General features: G+C 44.2%; 1 protein-coding gene across 1 annotated transcript in view; it reads left to right on the top strand.

Annotated features, from left to right (window-relative positions):
* LOC147725906 (vomeronasal type-2 receptor 26-like) overlaps nt 1–25,798 on the top strand; it is a 127,211-nt gene that overhangs the window by 48,677 nt on the left and 52,736 nt on the right. The window lies entirely within an intron of this gene.

The raw sequence follows: 25,798 nt of genomic DNA, 5'->3' as shown, positions 1-25,798 counted from the left end.
CAGGTATGCCCTAGTTTTCGACAAAACTTTAGCTCTATTAGATGGTGATTTATCCACTAAGGGATCTAGGACTATATTAAAGTCACCCGCCAAGATAACTGGGTCAGGGAATGAATATAGATGTGATAACAGGGCCTTCAATGCAGAGGGATCGTCCTGATTAGGACCATAGTAACCTACTATGGTTATCGGGGCCCCATATATTATGGCTGACGCTATTGCCCATCGCCCTCCTGGGTCTACTAATTTAGAAACTAGTCTCGCTTTGATAGATTTTCTGAATAGGATTGCCACACCTCTAATATGTGTTGTTTGTGACGTCATTATACAGGCATCGATCCATCTATTCCTCTTAACCAATATTTGCATCTCTGGCTCGGTCAAATGTGTCTCCTGGAGTACCATGATCTGCGCACTAGAGTCTCGAAGATATTGCATAATAGTATTCTAGACACTCCTCCTGCACAGATCTATGGGGCATATTATCAAGCAGAACGATGGGCAATTATCGCCGCTTTAGCGGCCGTTTTCTGCAGCTAAGCGGCGATAATTCTATTGCCCTATTAGCAAGCTGTCGCTGACTGATGTTAGCGACAGCTTTTAGGCGATAGCGAGCGGTTTGGGGCCCGCTTTGCATGTCAGCGATGTTTATCGCTAATGACATGCAAAGTGGGCGTACCCAACCAGTTAGCGACTGAAAGCAGTAGCTAACGTCACTATCACCTATTAGCAAGGCAGGCGTAGCGATGGAAATATTCGCGCTAAGCGCGAATATCTCCTAATACTAACACCTGCCCAGACCAGTTCTTAGCCATGTTATCCAATGGGAGGTGGATAACATGGCTAAGAGTATTTCGTCGCTAATGCGTGAATATCGCTGTATTCTCAGCGATATTCACGCATTTTGCCGCTATCGCTGGGTATTTTAGCACAATGGAGAAAAACGTTGCTAATAGCATGTTTTCTCCGCTAACATATCCAGCGATATGCAGCGATAAAAAAAAATGCGCTAAGCGTATTTTGCGATAAGTATCGCTATTCCTTGGTAATATGCCCCTCTGTTTTCTTCTCATGGCTGCAAGACACTTATCTGGTCCCACCTTGGATATATGGTTGGATAACATTTTAATTGTTTTGTTTATTCCAGTGGATTGGATTTGTGACAGTTTTTTTTCTTACTGATTAATGGCAACTATCTTCAAGAATGCTCTGCTATGAAACAGGGTGAAAGGGTGTTGGTCTTATGGAGATCTTGCAGATACCATATGTGTTTAAGGTTTCTATGGGGGATGTGAAGGTACCTGGGTTACATTCTGAGGATTGGGATGAACTGTAAACTCCATGATTTCAGAGCTGGAATATTACAATGTTCTTGAATCAGATGATTTTTATTTCAATTTTGCTAATTGCGATGAAATGTTCTGTTATCACCATTATGGAGATCATTATTTGCATCAAACTAGTGTTCAGCAGACTATTTTTAATTATACACCCCCCACAAGGGAGTTTCAAAACATATTGATATAAATGTACATATTTTACAGGATACGACACGTCAGATCCAGCATCCTTTTATTTTAAGCTTGTTCCTATACCACCGAAAAAATATGTGCTTACACAAACAAAGCTGATATATACACACACACACAATTGTCACACAATTGGCTATGAAAGAGTATGAATATTAGAAAGATAACATTGAAATGAAATCAATTTGGGATCGCAAATCCTGGCAGGTCTAGGGTACGGATACTTTATTTTAAGTCTGTTTAAATCCAACTAAAACAATTTCACTAAATGACACCGTGGGTCTAGGATTATCTAAAATGAAACACATGAATGCACCCAATGTTCTTCCTATTTCCAGATTGGATTACTGACAACATTTAACAAGTTACACTGAGGAACAGCTAGATGATATGTTGCAGAATTGTACATTTAATTCCACTCTTTCAGGGACTCACAGGTGGGTATTGTGGTTCTTCGACACCAATGGTTGTCATGCACCTTTTTTAAATTCCACACTGGCGGTTAAAGCTAGCAGGCATGACCCTCGTTATTCCCAAACACGACACTCGGGAATTGTTATATCCCATTCAGTGGGAAAATTGTTTCAGTAATTGTTAGAACACTCTACACAATCTGCAGTGAAACAACATATTTCTCTGCAATTGGAAGATATGGACCTTTCTGATTTCCTATTGGGTCCCAAGTCTCCACTTTCCAAAAGATTTATTTATGCCTCATATAATGAAATTTGGAAATTGTCCAAATGGAAGCTGCCGTACATTTAAGACAAATTGATCAAGATAATTTGGATAAAGTGCTTGCTGTTGCTGATAATAGTATTATTACCTTGTCTTCTCACATTTACAATCTGAATAACATTGTGTCATTTGTTATTAATATCATGCAAAGTGACAGGTCTTCATTGTACCATGGGGAAAGTCAGCCTTGATCTATCATGTTTTTTAGCTGGACCCCTCAAACCCTTAAAAATGGGCTTGTCCCCTGGCGTTATCTGAATTCCAGCCAACTATTCATGCCTTTTAACCTGACACGTAACCTACTCATGGTGATAAAAGACATAACCTGCACAATGTTACATCTTGAGAAGTTAGAACAGCGCCCTTTCACTATAGCAGAAACACCTTCTGCTGTGTGGCTAACACATGGCATAATATCTCTGCCAATTTCAACATTTTAGTTTACAGGGTGCATGAAACATTGCCCTATCTGTAGATATCAGCACCTTGCAGGCAGCTTCATTCATGAATTATGGTCCCTCCCATTTTTATATCATGGTGAACGCACGAATAAAGATGTTTTCCTTACTGGAAAGGAATGTGAGTGTTCAGTCGCACATTCACTTATTTGCAAGCACTTAACCGTTCACTGAGCCTGTAACGAGCTGGTATTGAATTTGGCCTGCTTTCTCAAAGGAATACCAGTCTCTTCGATCATCCCACTCATTCAACATCTTTCAAATGAAAGTTCTGTAATGTTAAATGATCATGAGTGTTGCGGAATGATGGCTAGGATCCCATACATTTTGTCAGTTTCCACATAGCCGCATGCACCAATAATGTACTCCCCCCACGGAGAGGGTTGATAGCTCATGGTGGCCTTCAATTTAAAGTTTGAAGGCAGATTTTAACAAGCTAAGCATACTCAAAGCACTATTCTTTCAAAAAGATGCAGCACTAACGTCGTCTTGAGAAATTTTTGAATCACAAGTTGCAAGGACATCCAGTGAAATACAGTCCTTGTTAAATATTGACCTCCCAGTACATTTCAGTGAATTGGTCCATCGCATTGTTAATGCTTCCAATACTGCCGGCCTTGCTCACTTTTTCAAAGTAGTGGGTTCCTTTCAGACAATCTGTGGAGTAGTACCGGCTATCAGTAATTTCTATTTTTCCAGTGTGGTTGGGGGTTTCCCGCTGCTGTTATTCCTCATTTGTGGCATTTTGGTTCTATTTTGTTCTTCTGCAATGGATGTTGCCTTTGCCAGCCCACAGGAACTACCACGACTCCATCTGTGCCATGAGTGCATGCTTCAATTATTTGGAATTCTCTTGCTCCAGTAATAGAACCTTGATTGGTACTTGTCATTCCGACCTGCCTGCTTTACCTGTGTACAAACCGTGATCCTCTATCCCTGGCGCCTCTTTGAATGTGCATTGGATGTTTGCCTGTCTCTGCCGATGCTGGCTCCCATGGATATAGACATGTTGATGAGTCCATTAGAGGGCCATTTTTTTAAGTGGTAGCTATGAGCCACGTCTTTCTGCGGAAACCTGTGCTTCGACACATGGATTATTAACAAATGACTCCAATAACATGGATGAAAGGTTACCCAGTTACTTTCTCAGCATCCGCTGAGACACAGGATCATGTCTGTTCTCTGGAGTTAGTGAACTGGGCTGTTTAACAATCATCGTCTGTGGAGATGGAATCCGTTTGGATTCATTGGCTTTTGAACTTGAAAAAAACATTGTGGATACCTCAATCAGGTTTCTTATAGAGAGCAACTACTCACGCGTGAGAGTCTCAAGGCGCTGAGTGGGAGGGGGTGGATCTGCAGTTCAATCAAAGATGCAGGTCTTGAAGTCCTTCCTGAATTGCAGCAACAATGGTGATTGCCTGAGGTGTAGTGGCACGGAGTTTCAGGTCTTTGCAGGGAGGTAGGAGAAGGATCGTCCTCCAGCCATGGTCTTGCAGATCCGTGGGATGGTGGCCAGGGTCAGCTGGGCATAGCGGAGATGTCTGATGTTGAGGTATGCGGGTCCAGCATTGTGGATGACTTTATAGGTGTGGGTGAGGAGCTTATAGGTAATTCTTGTGTTGAACGGTAGCCAGCGAAGTTCTCTCAGGTGGCCGGTGATTTGTCTGTGGCGTGAGATGTTTAGGATGAGTCTGTCAGAGGTGTTCTGGATGTTCTGCAGTTTTTTTCGGGGAGCTTCTGGGTGGTGCAGGCGTAGAGTGTGTTCCTGTAGTTTAGTCCACTTGAAGATCTTACAAAGTAGGCGGAGTGTGTGGAAGCAGGAGGATAAAACGGCGTTGATTTGGCGGTTCATTGAGAGTGAGGAGTCCAGGATGATACAGAGGTATTGTGCATGGTCTGTGGGTGTGGGTTGGGTTTTAAGTGCTGCGGGCTACCGGGAGTCATCCCAGGTGGAGGGGGTGGAGCCCAGGATAAGGGCTTTGGTCTTATCTGAGTTGAGCTTGAGGCAGCTGTCCTTCATCCAGGTGGCGACTGCCTTCATCTGGTTGTGGAAGATGCTCTTGGTGGTTGTGGGTTTGTCTGTGAGGGAAATGATCAGCTGGGTGTCATTGGTGGGGGAGACAATGCAAAGTCTGTGACTTCTGACGATGTCTGCCAAGGGGGCCATGTAGATGTTGAAGAGAGTGGGGCTCAGGTAGGATCCCTGAGGCACTTCACAGCTGATTTCTCTGGGTTCTGAGTTGAACGGTGGAAGTCTGACTCTCTGTGTTCAGCAGGCGAGGAAGGAGCGGATCCATGCTAGGGCTTTGGAGCGGATATCAACGTTGTGGAGTCTGGCGCAGAGGGTGTGGTCAAAGATGGTGTTGAAGGTGGCTGAGAGGTCCAGGAGCATTAGGGCAGCAGATTCACCTCAATCCACGAGGGTGCAGATGCCGTCTGTAGCGTCGAGGAGAGCAGCCTCGGTACTGTGGTTGTTTCTGAGCTCCGACACCCCCAGCACACTTTAATTTGTCTACCTTTTTCAGAATAGTCATGTTACTTTTTTTATGATTATAATACTTTTTTGTAACATGCATATTAGCAATGCTTCAGACTTGCTTAGATTATGCCTGCAATTTATCTTATTTAGTTTGTCGTTACTGTTCCAACCAAAGGGCGGATGTAGTCAGTCCCCTATAAGGCCCATTGTAGTGTTTCCCTAAGTTAGCCTGACTTCACACTTTGTAGTCTGCTTTTGCTTTGTACACATTATGAAGTAACACACTTGTTTTTGTGCCACACTATTATTTTAGAAATAGGCTGCACATGTTTTGTTATTAAGCTCTTCTGCTGTGATTCAGTCTGAACATTTCATCCAAGGGCAACAACATTGTGCCCTGTTTTACACTGTGGTCGGACACTAACACCCAGACATAATATGGAGACCCAGCTGCTGTTTTCAAACATGGCATTTCGTATCATATAAGCTGAGACCTGCTGTTTGGAAAATAGGAAGAAGAATTTCTAGCAGAGTTAAGGTCCTGGGATGAGCATGTCAGCTCTGCACAATCTGAGATGCATACCAGCTAACAGCAAATGCCAGGTATGGGGCCCGGTACCAATCCCCAAGATCACTGATTTATCAATATGCCCAAGTAGTGAGGCTACGCTAGGCACATATATCATTAACCATGATAGGGCTTTTCATTGTCTTTGGCTTATTAGTAATGATAATTACCCTATTAATAGGGTATATTCTCAAGCACCTATTTCCAAGTTATATGCACTTTACCACAGCCAAAGTCGCGATACATTTATCACCGCATTCACAACTTGGTACTAACATCCCATATCACCAGTTTACCCATGATAGAAGCCGCAAAAAACATTGCCACAGAGGACCCCGGCAACTAACGCTTACGAGGTGCAGAGTAGGCGTTGCTGTGCAAAAAGCTGCAACAACACCACGTCATTACATTATCACCGACCAGCCAGATCTGCGATAAGATCACAAAACAGGCGATAAGGTGCGTTAGCAGCAGGAATGTAACACCTGCTCTCACCTGGTGTAAAGTCGGACTACAACCTGCACCAGAATAGGGAACCCAGCTCAGAGCCACACCTGAAGAACAACAGATGCCATGGAGCCAACGATCATGCAGCTCAGACACCCAAGAGGACCACAACACCCACCGCCGCCCCACAGGACTACCCCCCAAGTACCCCCAGGCCCTACCCCGGGCACCCACCACCTCCGGACCAAGAGATTGCACATCAACGTCACAAAATTATGAACGAAGTAATTTGCCTGATGTCGCACAATTACAACATATAACATTCATGTGAGTACAAAAAAAGTAGAATCAATCATTCACCATTTAAAGTCCAAACAAAATATCACAATCAAATTTGTCTCAAAACAAGTTTTTGGAAGAGTCATAGAGGGTCATCCCTGGACAATCTGTAAGTCACAGCCTGCAAGACAATATCCAAGATAAGAAGTTGTGTCAAGCACACATCAAAGGGCAGAGGGAGAGAGAAAAAGAGAGCGAGAGAGAGAGGGAGAGAGAGAAAGAAAGAGAGAGACTGTACAAGAAGCGCAAGGCCAATCGGGCCCTTGGCTCATACATGCCAACTGTTGCATGTGTTTCGCAATTGGTGCACCCTAAATCTAAGGCCTGGCATCAATTTCAGCGCGAAGGCCACATCCCATTTCAGAATGTAAGCAGTATTTAGACTAAAACTAGGCATGAAAGCTCCTTTGTCCCAATACACAAGGCGGAAGGACAATGGAACCTCCGACCTTGGTGTTGAATGCGGCCGGCACCTCCTGAGTGAGATACCATACCAGACTCTGACGACTCCCACACCATAAACTGCGCTAATGAAAGACCAATGTGTCACCACCCCACACACACTTGTCCCTGCTCGATGGTACGCCTGCATGGGATGCCCTTGACACATTGGTAAAAAGCAACCCATACGTCCAAACATTGAACACACATATGACTCATTGCTCCGAGCTGTGGCATATATCGTCCACAGAACTGCCGCCGGTCTGAGGAGTGCCGGTGGTACAAGACCAACAAACGCAATGGCAGGCAATTCCGGGCACATGCACAACCCCTGTCACGTGGAACTGTACCGTGTACAAATGCTGCATCTGTTGAGATCACTGCCACTGGCAGTGTTGCGAATCAGTTAGAGTTTGAGTTTCCGTCTTGCATACGCCACATACATCCAGCGCTCGTTCCACTGTCGATCATGTACATTCGAGTGGCCCATGGAGGTCTGCCTATCCAATACAACGGTAGCTGAACTTGATTATGACTTGTGTGTGCGCCCCCTATTGGCCCACAAACAGGAGTGCAACCGGGATACCCGTTCATAGGATTACTTGATATGTGGTGTATGTGCTGGCAGTAGTCGATGGGAGATTGCACAAGTCATCGTGTGCAGTGACCACATCGAAGCACTCCCCTATTGGGCTGTGTTGCAGATTGGTGGAACTGCATGGACAGAGCTCATCTGTCCGGACCAGTTATATGGATTGGCTCTCCCTCGTGTTCGTTGAACTCGAGAACGACATACTTCTGGAACTGATTGCCCATAAAGCTGCGCTCGCAATCATGGATGAATAACTACGTTTCTGCAGCCACAACTGATTGACACCCAGAGTACAGGTCCCAACACCTTGTTGCATCTTGGAGGAATGGTCAGATATCCCAGAACAACAGTGGACATGTCTGCACTCGTCCAGACTCAGAATGCATGTGTGTGCACCTACGCGTGTTGGTACACACCTGTGCAAGGTGATGTAGACCCATGGGTGGAGCGGCACAGCGTTGTTTGGCAATGTTCTTAAATCTGACATACTGCTGGAGGGAAACTACACACATGGCAATGTAGCATGACATGTGACCTTGTTGGTCCCTTTCACCTGCTCACTGTCAGCAGAGCACACAGTCGGCGCAGTCCGGTGGTACAGCACTATGCAGATCTGATGGGTTGGGAGTCTTGTCCGCTGACACGGGTCAATGAGCAGACGATAAACATCACATGACTCATCCAGCAAGGCAAGGTGGGCTGAGACTGTTGCCATCAGTAATGATTTGTTTTAATTTTTGCATCCCCATTTCTTGCAACTCGACATGTTCCCATGATGCCTGTAAGTGTCTTAAGCATTTGTCTGCATGTTGTGGCCTTGCCTTTCCCGTACTGACAGGCATATGCTAATAAAGTCTACGCAACTTCACCAGTGTACAACCGTGATGAGTGTTGATTAGTATGACAAATCGTGTGCCTCAATGATCATTGTCCATACACAGGGAGAGACAGACTGCTGCATGTACATTGGGGGTGAGTCCCTATTGGCAGCTCCACCTCTGTGAGCCAGACATTGTGGTTGGGATAGTTGCTGGTAGACCTGTGCTTGTACGTGTCTTCAGCAATGTGAGTATGGTGTCCAACTTCTTTCCATGTGGATCAATGTGATCCATCGAAACAGGCTGTGTCCACGCAGATGTGTGTGAGTAGGTCATACAAAGAGATGTTCCTTTGCCACATGTGATGGGGGACACTACTTCAGGCCTGCTACCAATTTTGACATTTCTACACACAGCCCTAAATAATACATGGACGTGGGGCTACGTTGGGGGGTTGCAAGATTGTTGTTCATGTGTAATGAGGCTAGTTCACACCTTCTTGGTCATCTAATTGGCCATGTGGGTCAGGGTCAAACATGCACCTTGATGTCATTTACCAGGGTATACCTTTTAGTGCAATCGATCTCCTCACATACATCCATACTTTTATACTTGAGTGAACATAGACATGACACATCTGTGTGATTTTGAATGTTTTATTCACATTCTGTGGGGTGTCGGAGCTAGAGCAGTACATGGCCATGCCAGGCCCACATTACATGGTTGCCCAGTGGTGTGCCAACCAGAGTCATTGGGGGAATTAAAAGTTCATTGGAAGAGGGAGAGTTCAGTCCACTGTCATATTGCTGTAACATTGGTAACCCCAACAGATATGGCAGTCCATGTTAGGGTCCAGATGAATGTCGCAGAGTGATTTGGGGGACAGTGGGAGGTATTTTTCCAGGGCATGATGCAGAGAGCTAAACCAGGCAGGGTTAGGGCATATGGCGGGATGGATACTACTACCTTCTTCCTCACATAGTCATTGCCATCCACATCTTACTCCTCTGATACGTCTTCTGTGTCCGGTGTGTCAGGTGTGTGTGTGTGGTGTTATGGCTGCATCACTGTGTGCCACTGACACATCAGTGGTGAAGGTGGTAGGGCTGCATCACTGTGTGCCAATGACACATCAGGGGCAAAGAGGTGTGTGTCGAAGTTCCTGCAGCAGTTATCTGGGACAATCTCTGTGGCAGCAATGGAAAGATGAGGACCTGCAGGCCATGGAAGATCCCAGCTACATCTCGCTGGTGTTCAGCCGTGGCAGCCATACTTCCAGCCTGCATCAGCTCCATGTTCTCCATTTTCCTTCACATCTGTGCCAACTCTGTGCTGTCATCGCTGGAGCCTGACTGACTAGACAGTTTTTGTATCCGAGTAATGGCTCCAGCGAGGTCAGCCAAGGATTTTTGGAGAATATGGAGCAGACCGTGGGTGTCTGTTAGGGACTGTAAGTGGTGCCTGATGGGACTTAGACACCCACGTATGGCATCTAGTTTGGCTGCCATGAGGTCGAACCCTACCCGCAGCTGATCAGCCATCTTCTCCTGGCACCTTAACACACGGTGTTGGTAAGCCATGTGTTGGTTGTGGGGGTCCAGTGAGCCATCCATGGTGGTGTGTGCTTCCTGCTGTGTGGTCTCTGCAGGGGGTGGGGTCACCTCGATGAAGCTGGGCTGCCCTGCTCCTGTAGGTGGGGTGTAGAGGCTGTCTACGATACATTGGAGGGTGTCTGTGCAGATGACCAGGGTGTCCTCTTCATTATCATTGAAGATATGTCTGGTCTGCTCTGCAGCAGGTGTTGATAGTCGCTCTGTAAGGTAAATGGGAGATGCAGGTAATCAGTGTGTCCCATGTATGTTGATGCATTGTACATGTTCCCAGACCGACAGCATGACAATGTACATAGTGACTGTTTTGGAGCAGCTGGCTATTTGATGGGAGACAGTGGACATTTCAACTACATCACGGATATGCGGTTGTACTCGTACATTATCATCTCACAGATTCATGCAATGTTAGATGTGATTGGCCAGTTTCTATGCAAAAGCGGCACCAGTTGTGTCCTCTGTCATGTGGTGTAAGTGTTGCACTTTGTACCACATTGCGGACACAACACAGCGGACTCCAACGAAGCAGCCCGCAACCTCACACAGTGGCTCACCAACTGCGTCGACAACCTCGCACCACTGAAGAAACCACCCGGCAGGCCCGACAGCAAGAAATCCTCGTGGTTCACCAACGACCTCAAAAACTCCAAGAAAACCTGCCGCACCCTCGAGAAAGCCTGGCGCCACGACCAGACAACAGATAACATGACAGCTCTCAAGAACGCGCCCCGCGAACACCACCAGCTGATCCGCACCACCAAAAGGACTACATTCAAAGAACAACTGGACAACAACACCCACAACAGCAAGGAACTCTTCAGCATTGTCAAGGAGCTCTCCAACCCCAGAGCCTGCAACAACGACATCACACCCTCGCAAGACCTCTACGACTCACTCGCCTCGTTCTTTCACCGCAAGATCGCCAACATACACAACAGCTTCGGTGCACAAACCACGCACCCAACCACCGAACCAGCGCACCCAACCACCACCCTCTGCACCTGGACCTCGGTCAGCACCGAAGACACCGCCCGCACGATGAGGACCATCCACTCCGGCTCCCCCACCGACCCATGCCACACCACATCTTCAACAAAGTCGGCTCCATCATCGCACCCCAACTCCGGGACATCATCAACAGCTCCTTCGCATCCGCCACCTTCACGGAGAGCTGGAAACATGCCGAGCTGTGGGACTAACACCACAGGTCTAAATGATAATATCCCCTGGGGTCAGTTAACATAGAATGGTGCCCTGATGAGAGACCCCCTCAATGCGGCGTAAAAACAATTCAGCTAAAAAAAGTGGTTCACAAAAATGGTCCGGTCATTCCCCTCTTGAGCATACACCAGGCGAACCATGATATACCCGGGGAACTGCGCTTCTCAATCGCCCTTACAATAAGTATTCACTGATCCTGGTAAATATGTGCTCTCTATCTGTTTGCAAAAGAAAACAAATGAATAATGATACTCAGGACTATGAACTAATTGGGTAAATATGTTTTCTCTATCTGTTTGCAAAAGAAAACGAGCGAATAAGAAAACTCAGGACTATGAACTTATTGGGCTTTTTTTCCAGTATAATGCCATGCACAGCGCTTCGTTATGAAAAATATCATTTGTTGTCTGCCAAAACTAAACATCAAGAAATATCAGCGCAGGATAGCGCAGGATAGCGCATGCGCATTACTGGTAACAATGAAACCCGTAACAGCGCATGCGCGGCGGGACAAACCATACCGCATGGACACATGCGCGATGGGAAGACACGAATAAACAATGACCGCGAGCAAGGAACCGACAATGCCCTTATATGCCCTTAAGGAAACCACAATCATGTAATTAAATTAACTGAAACCGACAATGACCATATATGACCACAAGGAAACATGAAACATGCAATTAGCTAATTAACTGCAACCCGGGAAAGGGTATAAAACCCCATTTTCAGGATTCCTTCTGGCATTATCACTGGAGCCACAAAGGGATCGATCGGGAGGTATTTCCTCGTAGAAATCGTGAGTAGAAAGGTCAGATGACCGTGAGCACTGTCACCACTACATGAATGTAAGTAAAACCAAGACCTGAGTATGCCTTTCTCCCCCAAACAGGTGCTAGTTAGCACACCAAATCCTGACGTACGGACTCATGAGGTTTATCTGCAACTCAAAAACAGTATGTTGTAAATATGTAATGGCATGATTTCATTGTTTTTTCCTTTTTCCTTTATTCCTTTTCACTCAATAGGGATATAAACACAAACATTATCCCTTTTCCTCTTTACCAACAAGGGTGTTACGACCAAAAATTGATTTACAAAACACCTGATCAAAAAAGTTTTTCTCATTAAGTGTGTGTATTTTATGTTGTGTGTCAGTAAGTCTAGTGTGTTCTTTCTTTTTTATATAATTTTTTTTTTATCTCACTATAAGCACAAAAACACGGCTATAACATGTCACCTGTAACCACTGGACATTTTACCTATGGATATGGAGAGAGAGACCACCAGAAAGCATTTTTTTGTCTTCTTTCCTTTACAGGTTGATTAATAGACAACGTTCTTTTTTTGCTAGGTACATAACCTGCACTATAATGATTTTTTCATCACTTTTATTAGAAATTTCTAGTATTAGTTAGAGAAACGTGAGTAAGGTGGGGATTTGTGCACCCCGTCCTGAAGAAGGCGCTTCTGGCACCGAAACATGTCGACGCACACAAAAAGGAGGTAACGCACATTTTCAGCGTAGAGACCTCCCATCCCTATTTTTAATAGCACCAGCCCGGGGGCTTATTAAATAATTTTTAGTCACCCCACTAGCCAGGTTCTTTTTACCTTTCACTATTTCCCAAACCCCACTAAACACTCACACTTATTTAAATAAACCGATCACCTACACCACAAGTAGTCCAAACAAGTGCTCCCACGTCTCCGTAGGTCGCAGCACGCCGTACCCCGTAGAGGGGTACAATGACCCCGATGATGAAGCATGACACCAAGGGGCCTGTTGGTGTGTGAGGGGACCTAAAAACATGCGGAGGAGACACCCTCAATTCCAAGGAGTGGATTCTAACTGTTTATTTATGTATGCCCAGGGAGAATTAATCCATTCTGATCTCTCTCTCTCCCCCCTCTGTTTGTTAATTATAGTTCTATGTATAGACAGAATCCCTGCGACAGCTACACCAAGTCATATGACCCAAGACAGGCTGCAGGCACAAAGGGCTAAGCACATGAAAATGCCTATTTTCAAAACCGTGCTTTAAAGGAACAGAGATCCCTAAACAAAACATATATTTGTTTTTACAGAGAAAAACATTTATTGCCAGCTACTGTGCCCTTTAGACAAATGAAATCCACATTTATTAAGCAAACCAAACAAATCAGTGGAGGAAACACAAATGAAGCAAAATTAAATAAACAAAAAGACTCCGGAACTAATGTGTGACATAAATCAAAAAGTTGGTCACAATCAAATCTGAAGCAGCATTTCTGCCACTACGTTCTTTACTTTATGTATTTTAATAGGGTCAGTGCGCGACAGTTAACAATGTTTCAATCCTTACACAATAACAGGATTGTTATCCGGACATTTGCAAATCATGCCTGGAATTTATACTCAACGATAAGGAAAAGAACTGAAAGAAAAGAAAAGGAGGAAAAAAGAGAGATAATTTGTTGCCGTTGAGATTATATCTGTACGTATACAACTTTCGTCCGTGCTTCTGGGGATGAGATGCATTGGGTGCCTAGGACCAACCATACATGGAGCCCAATAAGGGGGTGTTCACCATGCAAATGTCTGCAAAGGGCAACCAGACAATGGTAATTACCAGGAGTATAGACAATTCTATTGTGGTGCGTAAATACTGACACTGGCAGTAAAGAGGTCAACCAGGTAAAGATAGCCACTCAAGGTAAAGCCAATCTAGAATAAGGAATGACATTAGAAAATTAATTAAAACCTGAGGATTGGGCCTAGTCAGTGCTGACCTTCAGACTTAGAAACAATTGAAGAGTGTAACGGGAGAAGCCACAAAGTCAATCTGACCGGTGATGCACTTTAGGCGGATAGGCGAGCAGGTTGGTCCAAGCTCCTGATGGATCTAAGAGCACTTTCGGACCAAATATTGACAAACTCCTTAGTTTTGGAAAATGGTCATATGGGCCCATAAGCACCACAACTAATGATCCAGGAGTAATGGAGAACTCTTGGGGTTCAGGACTCACTCAGGTTGGGTCCAGGTGCGGATCAAGATGCTGGGAGCCTGTTAAGTTCCTGACATTCTGAACAGGAGGCCATCAGACTAGCCCTTGGATGGTAGTTCTGGGTGAAGGTGAAGATGTAGATGCAGAGCTCACCAGCATGGCTGCCCCCTGAGGGTTCAATGCTGGCTCCAGGCAGCAAAGTAGACCATCTATGTACAGCAGCAGTCTGGCAGAATGAACAGCAGATCACAACAGCAGGCATTCTTCTGCGAGTCCTTCTACAAGCATAGAAGTGAACCAAAGAGTGGGTCTGAAGGTCCTATTTGTATGTCCTGTTGCCTGGAAAGGTTCATTGAGGTTCTTGGAGTTTCCTCACATGCCTGTGTAGGGTCCAAACTGGCTACAGTAACAATACAGGAATTCACAAAGTCTAGCTGTCAGCCACACCCAGTCATGTGACCCAAGACAGGCTTCAGGCACAAAGGGCTAAAGGCAGGACAGGAAAATGCCAACTCTCGAAAAGTATATTTAACCACACTAGAGCAACCCAATATTCCTCGGGAAGCTGGGTAATTAAGTTAAAAAACAAAATGTCCCTGGAGAGATTATTTCCAGTATACTTTCTGTTTTGTTTTGTCTTTAAATCCAACACTATAATAAATATTCAGAATACACCATTTACAATATAACCAATATAATAAAATATATCTCGGGCATACTGCTCAAAAACATTTTTTCTTGTTTTGCTTTCACAATATTTCTATTTATTGTACAAAGATTAATAATCACATAAACAACATATATTCAGGGTTAGATTTACAATTGGCAACATTCATACAACAACACATCAGCTAATATAAATTATTTCTAAAAAAGATCACTGGCGAACGATATATCCCCCTAACCACATGTAGTCTAAAATACACAGCCCAATTAGGTCTCTTCTTCTTTGTTCCAAAAATCTGATGGAAAAATAAATGGAATATCATTGTGACTGTTGTTAATGAGGACTAACCAATGACTTTTTGGTATCTTAAGGACAAGTGGTCCACAAGACCATCATCAGGACACAGTGTAGAAATGCCCGAATATGGACAATCACCTAAATGGTCCAATAAAATAACATAAAATAACAATCAGTAAAAATAAACAGTACGCCAAAGAAACCATGTGCACCGCATGCCCAAAATGTGACACCTCCATGCCACCAAATATGACAGCAACTCAGAAAGTGCCTCCAAATGACCACACCTCAAATTAAAACTCTATATGTGTTTTGGACTCGGCCCTTTTTGGCAGGTTCACCCATAAACTTTTTGCCTTAAGTTCTGACATGGTGTTGGGGGTTTTAGGCCTCTGGGCACTTTAGCACTGTGGTCCAGTGTAAAGTGTGTGCGCTCTCTCTGCACCTTTGGTGAAGTTAGCCTGCCCTCCCATGGGAATGCATTGGGGATAAGTGTGTCCGTGGTAGTTCCTGGTATGAGAGGAGGGCAGGGTCGAGTTTAGTATGTATGAGCTAGTGAGAATAAATGCTGCGAAATGGTGTGCGCAGATTTATGATGACTGGAGGAGAAATACCACTTTTAGAAGTTGGCATTTCTGTGTGCTATGTGTCTGCCTGCCTGATGTGAATTGCATGTCTGGCTTGTGAGTGACAGGAGTTGAGAGGTGTGTGGCTTCAGGAGGGGCAGGATGAGTCAACGTTAGGCTGAATGGGACACCTAGGTGAAGAGTGGGGTGGCAAGTCCTTTTCCCATCAGGCGGCTAAGCTATGGAATACCTTGCCCACTAAGCTTCGTCTACAACCAAATAAGAGCTGTTTCAGAAAGGCTTTGAAGACCTGGCTGTTTACTACGCCCTAGTCATCCAGCAGCAGTCTTACCCTCTTTTGCAGTGCCAAGACGCCACGGCATAAGTGCGCTTAATAAATACTTCAGTCAGTCAGTCAGAGTAGTGGGAGGGGTAATCCCCTGACTCTGAATAGGATGGTGCCTGCCCTAGTGAATGCTCGCTCCGCCCCCCTGTGGTGTGTCTGATGACTAGCCCCCACCTGACAAAGGGGAAGAGGAGCTTGCAAAACAAAGTGCTCCAAATCCCCCCTATCCAGTTGCATCTGGTTCCCCCATGCCCTGCTCTCAGACAAAGGAATCTGTGGTATAAGTAAAGGGACTGTTACCCCATGAAATTGTTCTGTACCTGATCCAAAACCTGTGAGGCGTGCTGCTGCTGAGGCCCAGGAGGACCTGCCAGGAGGGCTGCCTCCCTGGGCCCAGCATGGCCCCCTTGATTCCTACAGACCCCCAGGACTTTGCTGCATCTAGCGCCTCGTGAGCGCTACATTGTTATTTCCCCAGAAGAAGGAGCACCAGGGCTCCCCAGCTCTGAGTGGCCCATGGAAGAGGGAATCCCTGGCGTCGACATTCCCCCGCATTCCTGTCATACCGAGCAGGAGCCCACCCCGCTTCATGATGCTTTGAAATCGCGGGTGCCCACCCCACGCATCCTTTACGGGTGCCCACCTCGCTTATGTGCTTTGTTTTGGGTGGGTGCCCACCCCGCCATTGTTCCAGGGAAATGGGAGCCTACCCCGTACTGCCGCTGAAGGAACTGCCGGGAAGCGGCTGAGTGCGACCCGGAAGTAAAGCGGTGGGCGGGGCCAGCGCCCCAAGCACATCCAGTCCCGAGAGAGAGGGGTCTGGGCGAAGAAACAGAGAAGTCCTGAGCCCTAGGAGAGGGCCCAGGCGAATGCGGAAGAGCAGTGCGGCTGGAGCCTCGTGGGCTCCACAGTGAAGTCCCGGGTCCCAGGAGGGGGCACGGGCGAAAAGAGGCAACGTGGCTCCAATGCGAGGGAGCAGAGCTTGCCCCAGCCACGTCAGGAGCCAGAGAGTTGGTGAGTGATGGCTCTTTGTGTGGGTGCCTGTTGGAGATTCTGAGCGGACCCGTCTGGCAGCATGCCGCTCCAACGAGGGGGCTCAGGGTTAGCGAGGGCCCCGAGGGGCCCGTGCCCCCTGCATTGCGAGGCACATTGTCAGTGCCTGAGTGATCCTACAGGACAGCGGGCCACTCCAACGTTGGGCAGGATCGTAGAGTAGGGCCCCAGTGGGGGTCCAGAGGCACATTGGTGCCCATGGTTTGCTGGCTGATCACAGCTTTCCTGTGAGAGCGCAAGCAGCTGCAATGTTTGGTGCACCTTTGAAATTGCGTCCCTGAGAAGGTCAGGAGAGGGCACAGTGGTGCCAGGCCTTGCGCATATTACAGCTGCGCACATCCGAACTATGCTGCATTGGCAGTAGCCCTGACATTCTGGACGCAGGGCATTTGAGCCCCATTGAGAAGGCCATTTGGCCAGGGCGGTCAGTGGCTTATGTGATATTAAGAAATTTGATTCTCTACAGTGATTCATGCCTCTAAATGTGTTTGAGGATGAGATTATGTGCATAATGTGTTCATGCTGGTGAGATTATTTCCTACTGTGAGTTATACCCCTAATGTGAGTGATGCTTAGGAGCTTAAGGTCTAATGTGTTTAGACTTATGAGATGATTGCATAATGTGTTTATGGTGGAGCGGGTAGCACAGAATATAATTCGCACCTAATGTGATACTGTGCATAATATGGTTTATGTTACAGGATGATGCTGAGTACAGTGGTTACCAGTGATTACTGTTTGTACGTTTATGATATGTCTCACTTCTACTAAGTTCACTTTGTGATGGTTCTGACAGTGGTCCAGTGGACCCTGTCAGGTGTATATAATTTGTAAAGCGCAAACTACTCACCCTTCCGGGTCTCAAGGCGCTGGGGGCTGTTGTGGAAATTAAGTGAGCTATTGCCCAGAGTCACATGGTGCTGAGCTGAGCTGCCACCTGAGCCAGGGATCGAACCGTGAGCGCTGTGCTCCGAAGTCAGCTGCCCTGGCCACTGCACCACAACTTGTAGATATTACCTAGTGCCAGGTGGCACCATGTTTATTATGTGAGTACTATTCTAATGTGTTTTGAGAATACAAAGGCTATTTTTGATATACCCTTGTGTGGAGTTTGTTGTAATGTACCTTTTACTTAATGCACCCTCCCTACAGAGGTTCTCTCCCTGCTGCTCAGAAGTGATGAGGTCAGATGGAATGTTGATTGTGTTTGGATTGGAAGAGTGTGTCAGTTGGTGTGGATGGGCTGAGCAGTGGAGAGCCTGCTCCTGGTGGGGCACTTTTATGGATCTGACTAACATCTAATGAACCTATGATCCTATTCTACAAGACTTGTCATCTCTTCTTTCTTCATTGTAACACTGGCAACGATTCAAAGAACCCATGGAGCTACCTTGGATGGATTGACTTTTAAGACTGAAGTAAATGAAGCTGTTTTTTGAAGAAGTGAGAAATTTAAGAAATGTCCTACTGTTTGGAAATGATTGGACTTAAAAGACTCAAGTAAGTGAACTTAAACTTATGGATTTGCGGAAACTAGGCACCCAATTGCCCCACCAGTGACCCTGTCAACAGTCGCCCTGAATTGAAATCTGCCAGTTTCACATGGTTATGAGCGGCTATCGTCTGACTCTCAGTTCCCAGCATTGAACTGTTTAATTACTGATTTGGGACAATCTTGGTGTGAATCCTGAAGTTTTGTTTCAGCTCTGCTGTTAATCTTTGGAATTATATTTTTGTCTACAGCTGTGCTAAGTCCCTCAATATTAACAAGAGACTAATTTTTTTTATTTTATTTGTGGTTGGGAACTGAAATCTGAACCTCTGTGTAGTGTCAAGGATTACTACCAGCTGATGTGTGGCCCTGTGAAATAATCGAACCTTGCAGCGTTAAGCTAATTGGAAATCAGCTTCTGCATACTTTGTTAATATCCGGAGGAAAAATCAAACCTCGGGAAGGAAAGTCTTGTTTTTTCCTTTTCTTCAATGTAATTTTCGATACCCATCGGAGAAAACCAAGTCTTACCGCTTTCTTTCCTTTGAGGTGGCAGTTGGCCTTTTCTGTCCGGAGTCGTCTTTCCCCTGCCGCCTCAGTTTGTGACTGATGATGTCACAGAATTTTCTGGCAGTATTGGCGATCTTAGGCGTCATGGAATCCTCGGGGGCAGTCATGAAGCAGAAGCGCTTCTTGCGCTGTCATTTCCTTTCCTCATTCTGTTTGTCTGGCTTGTGGTGTGATATGCGTGTGATGTCATCGCGCATAAACATCATCGCGCACGCAAGCCGCCATTTTTGGTATCCATGGTTACTGGACTGCCACAACATCGTACACGGAGATCTGGTAGTTTGTTTTGATTTACTAGTTTCTGTGTTGGGAAAACTTTACGGCATTCTAAGATTGTCACCATGGGAACTAGTTGCTTCCTGCCTGGGCCTTACACGTGGACTTTTGTGTTTTGTGGAGCTTGAAAATACTGTTGTTTGCTTTGTGTCTTACCTTATTCGGGAGCATAGATCGAGCTCTGGTTTTTACAGTATGACTTGGATTTTTGATGACCTCGGGTGAGATGTCGCTCATCATAGCAACGCAGTTTGTGAGTCAGACAGTGTGTTTCATCCTGTTCTATGCCTTTAATACCACGGTGACTAAGTTTTTTGTTTTAGCTTTTTATTTTCTTGTGAACTGTGTATATGACTTAGTGTTTGCTTCCACTACCAGCAACGCGCTATTGTGACTTTATCTTACTAGTCGGTCTGTGGGCACTTGTGTAATTTGAACTAATGAAATGCTGCCTGCAAGCCTAGTCTGGTTTCTCTTTTTAAGTTTAAGTTCATACTGTGGGTTGGGGGAGAGCTTACTCATTTAATATTTTAGCCAATTTGACTTAGTCTAAGTATATTACTTTTCTATTGTGGTTGTGCTGTTATGATGTTCTTTGGGTATGAGAAGTGGTGATGTGAATTACCCTTGGTAATGCTTTGGTTTAAGAATACCCTTAACGTGTTTGCAAGAGTGTCAAGACTGGGTGTAAGGATATTTATGGTATGTTGCGTGAGTGTTATATTTGTGCTAGTTTCTCTGATTTCCATATTTAGGCCAGCACATGTCCCTGGTTTAGAATACCCATAGTATGTGCAAGAGTATTTTGGGGTTTAAGGTTACCCTAGATTGTCATGGGTTTAAGGTTACTGTGCGAGAGTGTTTTGGGGTTTAAGGTTACCCTAGATTGTCATGGGTTTAAGGTTACCCTAGTTTGTCTTTGGGTTATGGGATACCCATAATATGTTTGTTTTGGATTTATAGTTCCCAAAGGGTAATTTTGACTGTATTCTGTTTTAAGGGATACCCTGGTTTGATTTATGTATTGGACTGTGCGTTATTGATACGCACGTAGAGTATTTTTTCGGACTGTGTGTTATGGGTACACACGTAAGAAGTTTTCTTCTAGTGTTGCTTCTTCAATTTGTTTTGCTTATTACCCTTGTTTTTTGGGATTTGTGCAGTTGAGAGTTGTAGATCCCTCTTCTGCCACAGTTTTGTGCCTTAGTTGTGGTGCATTTGGCTACTCATTATTGTACCCGTAGTTTGGGACGTGAGTTATGTGGATATTTTCCACTGGTTTTGAAGGATGTTTTTTATTTAACTTGCATTCTTGTTGTTTGTGATCAGAAAGGGGAGATGGGTGTAGTATCTGAGTTATCTCATGCATCTTCCTTTGTCCTCATTTGCATGTTTGGCAACTTTCATGCATTTGTTGTTATGATCATTATAGCAAGGGGATGACGTATAATTTTGTTATTATTGCATCCTCTTTTGTTGGGACGTGTGTATTTTCAACTTCACATGTATTCTTTGTTTTCTATGATTATAAAGAGGGGGGGTGTGTTGTAATGTACCTTTTACTTAATGCACCCTCCCTACAGAGGTTCTCTCCCTGCTGCTCAGCCAGTGATGAGGTCAGATGGAATGTTGATTGTGTTTGGATTGGTAGAGTGTGTCAGTTGGTGTGGATGGGCTGAGCAGTGGGGGGCCTGCTTCTGGTGGGGCACTTTAATGGATCTGACTAACATCTAATAAACCTATGATCATATTCTACAAGACTTGTCATCGCTTCTTTCTTCATTGTAACAGAGTTCCTTTTGTGGTGTGCCTGGTATGTTGTTGCTGTGTGCGTGCGCAAACACTGTACACTGGGATAAGCCTGACTGCTTGTGCCAAGCTACCAAGGGGGGGAGCAGGGGTTATCTTCAGCGTGTAACTCCCTTGACCTGACTAGAGTGGTGGTTTCTGCCTGGCTTCTGGGCAAGCCAGAGCCAACCAGAAATCCCATTTCTAATAGTGTCCATCTATCCTTACTTTCACTTGTAGTACTACACCAGGTGAGTATACCAAAAACTACTTATGGATATATTAACTATCTCACCCATAACTTAACCATCCGTCTGGAAATTCAAGGAAATGTATGGCATCTGAATAATAGATGTTACAATCAAAAAAGAAATCAACAAAACAGATAAATACAACGCAATCTTACCCTATTGAATGCATGTAAGTTCTTCCAGTGTGAGGTAATCTGTGGACATGAATCATGTTCAACATAAATGTGTTGGCTTCTCAACAATATGTATATACAACATTACAACACTTACTTATTGCATGCACTCATCGGCATTTATCAGCTCGGGAGCGTATCAAAGATTGTAATCTCCATAACCCAGCCAGAAGACAGTATGAAAGAGTGGTGTATTGCTGAGGACACCAACCTAGCACAAGTCATATGAATAGCTCGGGAGCTAGGCACCATCTTAGAGTAGTAATTAGATCTCCGGCTCACCATCCGGACCACATATTCATGGGTTATATGCATTTAATTCCAGCATGAGAGGACAGACTAGCCCAGCATAGCATATATATATTCAAGTTGGAATGAACAGCGCCAACCTTACATGCTATGTAAAATGCCTTTTCAAATCACCCAACAAAGTTCTCAGAATGAAGTTATAATAAAGTAAAATGCCAGTGGATGCAGGAACCTGGTACTGGCACAGCATGACACAAATAACAAGATGTTCTCAATTTCTTTTAATCCACAATACAAGACCAAAGTGTCATGTGATAAACAAATGAACCACTAGCAAACATTACATAAAATATTCATGTAGCTTGGTGCCGTCTTGGGATAATCAATAAATCACCAGCTTAACCTGAACCATGCATACCCAAGGCAGTGCACACTTAACTCCAGTGTAATAAATCAGACTGACCCAGGTTAATATACATACCAGATTTGGAAAACTCTGAGCCACTGTGAAATGCTGTGTTAATCGCAGATAACAATTGCACATCAAAGATATCTAAAGGGGTATCAACCAAGTGTTGTACAGCGAGGCGTGAGTATCAGAATGCTATAACTCGTATTAAAGCCTGACTCAAGTTATCAGCCGAACCAGTCTTGTAATATATAAGTGAACCACAAACGTCATCTTATATGGTTTCATGTGCTCAGTAATGCTCGAGTCAATACAGTCTTCAGCACACAAGACACTCAGAAGATATCTCATAACAGTGCCACATCACACAATCAATTATTATGTTAGCAGAGTGGCCAAAACATGCCACTCAACCTGTTAGTTAGACCTTTCTCAACAGTATTGACCATCCACATCCACCTGTTCTCCTGTATTGTGAGCAGCATGTTTTCTCCTTGGGTACTTTAAAACTTCCTGAACACACCATTTCATTGCATTTGGAGCATGTGACATAATCCAATAATAGTTAACAAGTGGAGCGTTAATAACATTGCAATGATTCTTGGATTAATGGTGTATTATACCTTTTCTACCTTCTTGCGTAGTTTTACCAATATATTGTAATGTAGGTGGAGATTCTATGTAAATAACACTCTTTGCCCCACAATTGGAAAACTGCATCAGTTCCCAGGTAAAATATGCAAGTATGCTCTGAACAATCTGTCTTTTAAATTACTCGCTCTTTTAACAGAGAACAAAGGTTTGTCCAATTGAGTATGTAATGGGTCCAGGAAATGCCAATTTTTAAGAATGATCTTTTTAATCCTATTGGACTCCATCCCAAATGTGTTCTCACAGTACGCCCGAGTTTTACTTTTATTTCATTATTTTGTAAGCCATGTCTTCTGCATATTAATTATAGTGTTAGATTTAAAGACCAACGAAACAAAGTATACTGGAAATAATCACTCCAGGGACATTTGTTTTTGAATTCTCTAACAGTGGCATTTTTAAAATTATAATGATAAATCCGACTTTGTCATTAATGGGAGTTTATCATCACAATTCCGTAGGTATCAAAAATGAAATATCTAACTCCTTTAATTTAGGTATTCCAGCTTATTGAATGTAACAAGGAATAGGACTCACTGGAGTTAAAACATTATTTGAGAGATTTTCACTACAAGAACATAAAACTAATGTCCTACCTTTTAATTACATTGGCATCCTGCCCTATGGGCTGCCTAGGGCCTACCTTAGGGGAGACTTATACACAATAAACGTGAGTTTGAGGCTGGGGAAGGGGGTTTAAATGCCAAGTCAATATGGCACAAGCTTTAGAGGGTGGCTTAGGTGGGTGGCACAATAAGTGTTGCAGGCCCACTGCTAGCATTTGATTTACAGGTATTGAGAATATGGTATACCAATCTACAAGGGAATTGCAATCGAACAATATCTGCAAATGAGGTACATGCCATTCCAACTATGTTTAGGGGAATGATCACAGGTCCTGTAGCACTCGTAAGTAGTGGTAGCGTGCACAGAGTCCTAAGGGCAACAGAAGCAAAGATTCAGTAAAAATTAAGGCAAGCAGGCAAAACATTTAGAGGAAGACCATCTCAGGCTGACAGGTCTAACACAGTGTAAAAAGGATGAAAAAAGTAAGAAAATTAAAGTGAAAATGTTGAAAAGTGAGGCAAGAGATGGGAAAGAGAGCGAGTGAGAGAGTGGACAGAGAGAGGCTGGGCATCAGGGCAGCAGATCAGCAGCGGTTCTGCGGTCCAAAATGGCTTGGCCTGGCTCGAGGACCAAGGTGAACAGGTAAGGTCATCAGGCAGGGACAGGCAGGTCCATGCAACACCTTCTCAATCAAGCAAACTGCAAATTAATAATGTATATATACATAAAAAGGCATAATAAAAATAAAAATGCTCTGTAAAAAGATAGCATGAAGTAGGAGCAAAAAAGAGAGTGATATGGCAGAGTCTATTAGAAAGAACAGGTACTACTGAAAAGCTCCAACTTTCCCATTAAAATTAAAATTTTGATTTTTGTAATTTGTTTTGTGTGAATTATATAAAATATTTCATATGTTGTGTATCTGTTTCAGAGTTGTGTCTGTATTATTGTGTATTGTTAAAATCATAGAAATTGCTTGGTTCCTGGGTTACCAATAGTACTTTTTTGTGGTCACTGAAGATATAAGGTTAGGAACAGCTGCTACAAGTAGTTTCCAAACGCTCGCTGTTTTAGCCTAGTTGAAGAGTAAGCGACAGATGTCCACTTTCAAGTCACCACTCGAGGAGACCAACATTGTGCTAAATTGATTTTCCAATAATTACAAAACAAATGATTTCCTGGTGCAGTAGCAGGAGAGAGGAACATGAAAACATTGGATGCACATGTGCAACAACAGGATCTCATCTCTTTTTCTTCACAGTGTGTACATGTGTAGGTTGATAGAAAAGACACATGCTTGTCTGTTTATTACTTTATAAAGCACAACATGCTTTAAGGTACTATTCAAACATATATGAGGAAGCAGATTGTTGAATGCCCCTTACAGTAAAAAGCAACAAATTGTGCTTTAATTTACTTAGGGAAGCTTAGCCCCTGTCATCCATCTTGGACGCGACACCCCAATACATCACCTGACTGTTTCTGCTCTTTAATCCCTGCTGCAATAAATAACTTTCAGGCTTTGCTATAATAGGAGAGCTGAGTCAGATGAACTATACCTTTCCAAAGACAAAGCTCATTGTCCCAGACTGAATACCATACTATCTAACATGTCCTGCTCCATGTGAAGACATTGTGAAACACCTGAACTCGTGTTAGTGTGATGAAAGAATCACTGGATGTATTCTGTATTTAATGTTTCTCTTGGCTTGCTTTTCATTGGTTAAAAGCCTCTGAGCCATGTTCTAATGAAATGACTGTATGAAACAAGCTTTAGAGTCCAATGAACGAGTGTGATTTCTCCATCTGAAGAGGATACCCTTTCCCTATTCAATGAAGTCAAATCTATGCTGGATTTACCTTTGCTCGACCTCTCCTGAGTTCTTTGTTTTTATGCTCTTTATTGAACTTTCATGTCTTGATATTACTAATGAAATTTAACTAATATACGTTTCTGTAAGTAGGGGCCAGATGTACAAAGAATAGGATAGCGATTTTCAAATTGCAATTTTATCTGAATCGCTAATTGGAAATTGTTATTTCTAATGCATGAAACTTTATGTCTCATATTTGTGATTCCTAGGGGGTTGCAAATCGATCTACCTCATGAACAATTATGAGGTAGGTCTCAGTTTGTGACCCATTAGGAATCCCAGCCATCACAGGAATGGTGGAATGATGAGGTCAGCAAACTGCCATATCAGTGATTGCC

This window comes from Lissotriton vulgaris, chromosome 3_1 (genome assembly GCF_964263255.1).
Source record: "Lissotriton vulgaris chromosome 3_1, aLisVul1.2, whole genome shotgun sequence".
NCBI classification, from domain to species: domain Eukaryota; kingdom Metazoa; phylum Chordata; class Amphibia; order Caudata; family Salamandridae; genus Lissotriton; species Lissotriton vulgaris.
The sequence above is the reverse complement of the archived record's forward strand: the minus strand, read 5'-3'. Positions and strand labels throughout refer to the sequence as shown.